Genomic DNA, 8,003 nt, shown 5'->3' with positions numbered 1-8,003 from the left:
TAGGCCTCCACCGAGTACGGGCGGGAACCGCAGCTGTTGACTGAGGTAAACAATGCAATTGTAGATACAATTATGACATATACTGTAGTCTTTCAAATGTGTGATTGACTTAGTGTTGTTGTTTGTCTATTGCTATTTTTGTATAACATACTTTCAGATCTCTGAAACCCCATCGGTAGTTGTCGAATCAGATGAGAACGCCTTCGAGGACCACTTTCAGGCACGGACGGAGAAGGATGTGGAGGTTTTTGACCAGGTAAAAATGATTGTCCGCTGTTAATTTATTTTCTGGCCCTCCAAGAGATATGTAAAAAAATGTATTTGTAATATGGAATGTAATTTAATTTATTCCTGTTATCAATCAAGGTGAGACTGAACATGGACAAGGTGCAGGAGAATCAGAAGGAGAGCTACAGGAGCAGAATAAAGAAGGGGACCAAGTGCTATGACATCCGGGTGAATGACTTGGTTTGGAAGAAGGACGAAAGGAAGGCGAGACCTGGGAAACCTCGCCGTTATTTCGCTCCTAGCTGGGGTCACCATCTGTTAAAGTGAATATTAAAAAATCTCTCATAATAACTATTTTAATTTGCTCACAAAATAACCTGAAGCTAGTTTTAGTTTCCTTTACACTGACATTTCTCTCTTTGTCTATCTAGGGTTACCTCGGTGGAAGCCAACAATCTTCTACAGTTGGAGCAGTTGGATGGTCGACCACTGAAAACCCTGACGCTCTACACTTCAGTGAAGCCCAATAGACAAAGTACATTAACCTTTGGTTGACATTTGAGAAAGCAAGAAATTGTCGTTATGCTTATAAAAATGTACCTCTTCAATTTACCTCTCCAAATGACTTTAGGACCATCGACTGTCCGAGCCCCCCAGGAGGTATCCCATCCACCAGAACAAGTGAGTTCGGATCAGTCTGATTCTCTGTGCTCTGAGTCAGAGGAGGACCAGCTTGAGGTTGGCTATACCTTCCAAAAGTGTTGAAAAGTACATATCTACCATTTATAACACTGCACTAATCCATCAGTTTTTGTCACAGTAAAGAGTAACCTGTGTTTGCTTGTTTACGTCTCTGTCTCCTACCCTGTTCCCTTTAACTCTGCTCCTGTTCTCCAGGACCTAGGGGTTCTGCCCAACACCCAGATGTTACATCATCTACAGCTACTGTTGTTGTCATGTTGTCAGTATCTGCTAAGAAAGTTTTTTGCTCTATCATACTGGGCACATAATATGTGAAATACACAGATGAGCTAAAAGCACTAGCACTGCAAACACAGAACAAGCAGTTCCTGGACTTTGGAGTCTCCCTCTTCAAGTCCCTGTTCTGAGACAGGCTGACTATTGAGAACAAGTGTCAGGCAGAACCTCCCGCTCACACAGCAACCACGACCTCTATATTCCACACACCAGAATTCAGTATTTTAGTCTATGATTGCTGTGTGAGTGTACAAAAAATCTGCGAAAATAAATGATTGACACAACTGTACCAAAAACGATCAAAGTTTATGTATTAAAATCTTAAATATTGGCAGTTTGTTTTTCACAGCTGTTTCACAAGGTGTTCATTATTGTTGTAAGGTATCCTTTGATGGTATTTATTTGTTCCACATTATTCATTGTCCTAGGACCAACAATAGATACATACAGTTGAAGTCAGAAGTTTACATACACTTAGGTTGGTGTCATTAAAACTCATTTTTCAACCACTCCACAAATTTCTTGTTAACAAACTATAGTTTTGGCAAGTTGGATAGGACATCTACTTTGTGCATGACACAAGTAATTGTTACAACAATTGTTTACAGACAGATTATTTCACTGTATCACAATTCCAGTGGGTCAGAAGTTTACATACACTAAGTTGACTGTGCCTTTAAACAGCTTGTGAAATTCCAGAAAATGATGTCATGGCTTTAGAAGCTTCTGATAGGCTAATTGACATCATTTGAGTCAAATGTAGGTGTACCTGTGGATGTATTTCAAGGCCTACCTTCAAACTCAGTGCCTCTTTGCTTGACATCATGGGAAAATTGACCTCAGCAAAAAATTGTAGACCTCCACAAGTCTGGTTCATCCTTGGGAGCAATTTCCAAACACCTGAAGGTACCACATTCATCTGTACAAACACGAGTACGCAAGTATAAACACCATGGGACCACGCAGCCGTCATACCACTCAGGAAGGATACGTGTTCTGTCTCCTAGAGATGAACGTACTTTGGTGCGAAAAGTGCAAATCAATCCCAGAACAACAGCAAAGGACCCTGTGAAGATGCTGGAGGAAACAGGTGCAAAAGTATCTTTATCCACCGTAAAACAAGTCCTATATCGACACAACCTGAAAGGCCGCTCAGCAAGGAAGAAGCCACTGCTAAAAAAACTCCATCAAAAAGCCAGACTACGGGTTGTAACTCCACATGGGGACAAAGATCGTACTTTTTGGAGAAATGTCCTCTGGTCTGATGAAACAAAAATAGAACGAAAAATGAGCGAGAAAGATCACATCGCGTCAGTGGATGGCTGGTGCCCGCAGAGTTTTGCATGCGTGAGCAGCTTGGAGCAGAAATGTTCTCTCTCCTATTGAAAAAGCTATGGTCCGGTTGAAATATTATCGATTATTTATTGTAAAAATAGCCTGAGGATTGATTATAAAAAACGTTTGACATGTTTCAACGAACTTTACGGATACTATTATAACTATACTACTATAATTATAATTATACTACTATAATTTTCGTCTGCCCCGTCATGACCGCTCGAGCCTGTGGATTTCTGAACATAACGCACCAACCAAATGGAGGTATTTTGGATGTAAAATAATCTTTATGGAACAAAAGGAACATTTATTGTGTAACTGGGAGTCTCGTGAGTGCAAACATCCGAAGATCATCAAATGTAAGCGATTCGTTTTATTGCTTTTCTGACTTTTGTGACCAATCTACTTTGCTGCTAGCTGTTTGTAATGCTTTTTTGAAATCTGACACGCCAGGCGGATTAACAACAAGCTAAACTGTGTTTTGCTATTTTGCACTTGTGAATATAAAATATTGTGAATATGTTTAGTAATTTAATTTGAATTTGGAGCTCTCCAATTCAGAGGATGTTGACGAAAATGATCCCGCTAAAGGGATGGATGCGCCAAGACGTTAAGGACAACAAAGTCAATGTGTTGGAGTGGCCATCACAAAGCCTTGACCTCAATTCCATAGAAAATGTGTGGGCAGAACTGAAAAAGCGTGTGCGAGCAAGGATGCCTACAACCTGACTTAGTTACACCAGCTCTGTCAGGAGGAATGGGCCAAAATTCACCCAACTTATGGTGGGAAGCTTGTGGAAGGCTACCCAAAACGTTTGAGCCAAGTTAAACAATTTAAAGGCAATGCTACCAAATACTAATTGACTGTATATAAACTTCTGAACCACTGGGAATGTGATGGAAGAAATCAAATCTGAAATAAATTATTCTCTATTATTCTGACATTTCACATTCTTAAAATAAAGTGGTGATTCTAACTGACCCAAGACATGGAATTTTTACTTGGATTAAATGTCAGGAATTGTGACAAACTGAGTTTAAATGTATTTTTGCAAAAGTGCATTTTAACTTCTGACTTCAACTGTATATATTCAACCACATTGGTGTACTAATGAGATATGCGAGATAAAAAAAAATCATAATGGGGGAGTATTGAAATGATGTTATTTCAGTGTAGACAAGGGAAGGGCAGGTGAAAATAAAACTGTGACAGCCAGACAAGCCAGTGTATGAATCAAACAGATTTGCATATGGATGGAGTGGCACAAGGTACCCAAAAGTAGTTTGAATGAATGTTTCCATTTTATTAGCTCGTTTTGCGTAGAGATTATGACGTCATTTAATGATCTCCAAAATTCGAATCACACCGTTGATATAGTAACAGACGCTAATAGTTTATCGGATCCCATTGTGACGCCGTGGGGGACACTATTGTGCCTGGGGACATTATTTGGCATGACAGACCCATGCCAAGTATTTTCAGTCTCCTGAGGGGGAATAGGCGTTGTCGTGCCCTCTTCACAACTATATTGGTGCGTTTGGACCATGATAATTTGTTAGTGATGTGGACATCAAGGAACTTGAAGCTCTTGACCTGCTCCTCTACAGTTCCATCGATGTGAATCGGGGCTCGGTCCTCCTTTTCCCGTACTCCACGATCATCTCCTTTGTCTTGTTCACATTGAAGGAGAGGGGATTGTCATGGCACCACACTACCAGGTCTCTGACCTCCTCCCTATAGGGTGTCTCATTGTTGTCGGTGATCAGACCTACCACCGTTGTGTCGTCAGCAAACTTAATGATGGTGTTGGAGTCGTGGGTGACCACGCAGTCGTGGGTGAACAGGGAGTACAGGAGGGGACTAAGCACGCACCCCTGAGGGACCACTGTGTTGAGGATCAGTGTGGAAGGATCCAGTTGCAGAAGGAGGAATTTGCTTTGAGGGCACTATGATCGCTGAGCCTGTAGTCAACGACAGAATTCTCATGTAGGTCTTCCTTTTGTCCAGGTGGGAAAGGTCAGTGTGGACTGCAATAGAGATTGCGTCATCTGTGGATCTGTTGGGGCGGTATACGAATTGTAGTGGGTGTTGGGTTTCTGGGATGATGGTGTTGATGTGAGCCATGACCAGCCTTTCAAAGCACTCCATGGCTACAGATGTGTGTGCTACTGGGCGGTAATCATTTAGGCAGGTTACCTTTGCGTTCTTGGGCACAGGGACTATGGTGGTCTGCTTAAAACATGTAGGTATTACAGACTCTGTCAGGGAGAGGTTGAAAATGTCAGTGAATGTCAGCCCTGCGGCCTTGTGAATGTTGGCCTGTTTAAAGGGCTTGCTAACAAAGTCGTCTGTTGAGTGTGTGCGAGAGTGTGTATGATCAAGTAGAATTTTTAAATCAGGGGAAAACCTCTACCTAGGATTCAACCACAGACTTTCTCCCTCTCTCTTTCTCTCCCTCTCCCTCTCTCTTATATACCTGTCTCTCTTATCTTTAGCTTTAAAGCTCCTCAGCAGGATATCAGCTCTCCTCTCCTCTCTTCCTCTCTTCTTCTTTCTTTCCAATAGATTCAGAGAGGATTCACCCAGACTAATCTCTCTCGCTCTCATCACCTGATCAAACCAGTCTCCGCGTCATCTGCATAATACCTATCTGTCACGTCTCTCTCTACTCTCTCTCACATCTCTCTACTCTCTGCCACATCTCTTCTACTCTGTCTCACATCTCTCTCTACCCTCTGTCACGTCTCGCTCTACTCTCTACTCTCTGTCCTGTTAAGAAGAAATACAGGAAGCATCATCCTACTCTCTTTCTGTTGTTCTGTTCAGTCTGACACAGATCTGCTATGGATTATCGCCCTTCTACTGAAGCTCTACTACTCACAAAGTGCAGTCTGAGAGAGAGAGAGAGTAAGAGAGAGAGAGAGAGAGATAGAGAGGGCGAGAGAGGGAGAGCGAGACAGTGTGTGTGGGTTACAGTGAGTACTCAGCTCACTTCTTCACAAAATGGTTTTGTACAACGTATCCTCTTGTCAATGTGCAATGTTATTGTTACATTTCTGTTTATTGGACAGATATTGTCTACTTCAGTTCCACCTGAATCAATGTGAAAGCACTGTATTATCCATGTCTATATATATATATACACTGAGTGTACAAACATTAAGTACACCTTCCCTATATTGAGTTGCATGGGGCTTGGACGCTACAAGGTGTCAAAAGCGTTCCAAAGAGATGCAGGCCCATGTTGACTCCAATGCTTCCCACAGTTGTGTCAAGTCGGCTGGATGTCCTTTGGGTGGTGGACCATTCTGGACACACACGGGGAAACTGTTGAGCGTGATCTTGAAGTTCTTGACACAAACCAGTGCTCCTGGCACCTATTACTATACCCCGTTCAAAGGCACTTAAATCTTGTGTCTTGCCCATTCACCCTCAATTGTCTCAAGGCTTAAAAATCCTTCTTTGACCCGTCTCCTCCCCTTCATCTACACCGATTGAAGTGGATTTAACAAGTGTCATCAATAAGGAATCATAGCTTTCACCTGGATTCACCTGGTCAGTCTATGTCATGGAAAGAGCATGTGTCCTTAATGCTTTGTCCACTCAGTGTCTTTTTAAGTGAAAATGCCCTCGTAGCCGGTGTTTGGAGGATATATTGGCACGGGTGTTGTTAGGCCCGAGACGAAGTAAATCATGATTGACATATTTTCATTCAAATATTTTCATTAAGAACTTTATTTTCATTAATTTCTGGTTGCTACCCAAGCTGGCTGGTCGTTCGTTCTATCAGTTTGGTTGCCAGAGACGCTACCCAGTCGTTCAGTCTTTTTGTTTGGTATCTATGGACGCGACGTTTGTTCTGAATTTTCCATTGCTATACTGGCGTGCAACATTCTCATCCCTTGCTTGCTAGCTAGCCAACTACGGCTAACTTACAGTCACGTCAAACGTCAAAAAGATCAACAACAGCAGCTGCAGTTGCATTTGTTTAAGCTGTCCTCCAGTGACATCCATAACAATGAGCTAAATGAGGCTCCATTTCACCTGGCATAGAAAATGTGCTCACTCGTCAGGACACTGTTGTTCAGAGGAGCTAGCCAACAACACAGCTAACGCAGTCACTTCCAATTGAAGCTAGAAAGACAGCAAACTAGCTGCACTTCGTTTCGTTTGACCTTTTTTCCATGGACATTTCTTTGTATATATCCATAAAAATGATGCCAGCTGATTCATGATTTAGACTGGCTGAGAAACGCTGCCTGCTTGTCTGTCTCGTCCCGACTCCCGACATGTTCACTACTGTAATATGGAACAGCTGGAGATCGAATTTGAATGTTGAAACAACGTTGCAAATGTCGGAGAGACAGACAACAAGGTTTATACAAATCTCTCCTGTTGAAAACACAATGTTAGTCTAAAAGAAATGTGAGATAATGTCTAGAGTAGATGCTTTTAAAAGTGGAGATCAAGATGATAAATTCTCTGGCTGGGCTGATGAGACCGTGGATTGAGCAGTCGGATGAAACAGGGTAAATAGCCATTTTAATGTCATAAATGTAGCCGGTGGTAAGTTGTGGAATAGACACCGTCTGGAATGCAGTTTTAACCAATCAGCATTTAAAATTAGACCCACCCGTTGTATAAACACCTCCATTTGTCTATACATCTAAACTTGTATACATATTTGTCTGTACGTCTATACTACTATACCACTCCTATGAGTATTCCGCTCCTATTCCACAAGAAGTGGGGCAGGAAATGGTGTGTGTGTATAATGTAAAACTGTAGCTTCTATGTAATATAATGTAATATTCCTTTGTAAGTGTAATATATTCTGGTTAAACAGGAGGACTTGGCTTCAGATGGAGGTGATTTTTGTGTTTTAGCCTCCAGTAACACTGCTACTGCTGGGATTCAATTACATAAACCAGGCCGAGCAGTGTCTCTCTCTCTCTCTCTCTCTCTCTCTCTCTCTCTCTCTCACACACGCACACTCACATGCACACACGCACACACAGAGAGAGTGAGCACAGAGTGATTCCCTGACATCTCTTTGATGAGCGAGAGACTGGTGCGGATAAGAGAGAGATCAAACACAGCACCAGTAAAACTACAGCTATTACTCCATCCACCTGAGGGAGGGAGAGAAGGACGGAGGGAGGGAGAAAGAGGAGAGGGAGGTGTGTGTGCTTGTGTAAATGTACCAGGTTCAGCAGAACAGGAATTCTACGCAGAGCTGATTTGAATTAGTTTAGGGAGGGAGGAATTGTTCAGGTAATATGGTTTAATAAGATAGGACTGACAGGAGGGTGTGTGTGTGTGTGTGTGTGTGTATATGAGTGGTGTGTGTATGAGTGGTGTGTATGGGTGTGTGTTTGTATGAGTGAATTAGTCTGTGCATGGCATACCTAATTGGAATATGGTTTAATAAGATAGGATTCACAGGGGTGATCGACTA

This window comes from Oncorhynchus nerka, linkage group LG19, assembly GCF_034236695.1.
Source record: "Oncorhynchus nerka isolate Pitt River linkage group LG19, Oner_Uvic_2.0, whole genome shotgun sequence".
Lineage (NCBI taxonomy): Eukaryota > Metazoa > Chordata > Actinopteri > Salmoniformes > Salmonidae > Oncorhynchus > Oncorhynchus nerka.
The sequence above is the reverse complement of the archived record's forward strand: the minus strand, read 5'-3'. Positions refer to the sequence as shown.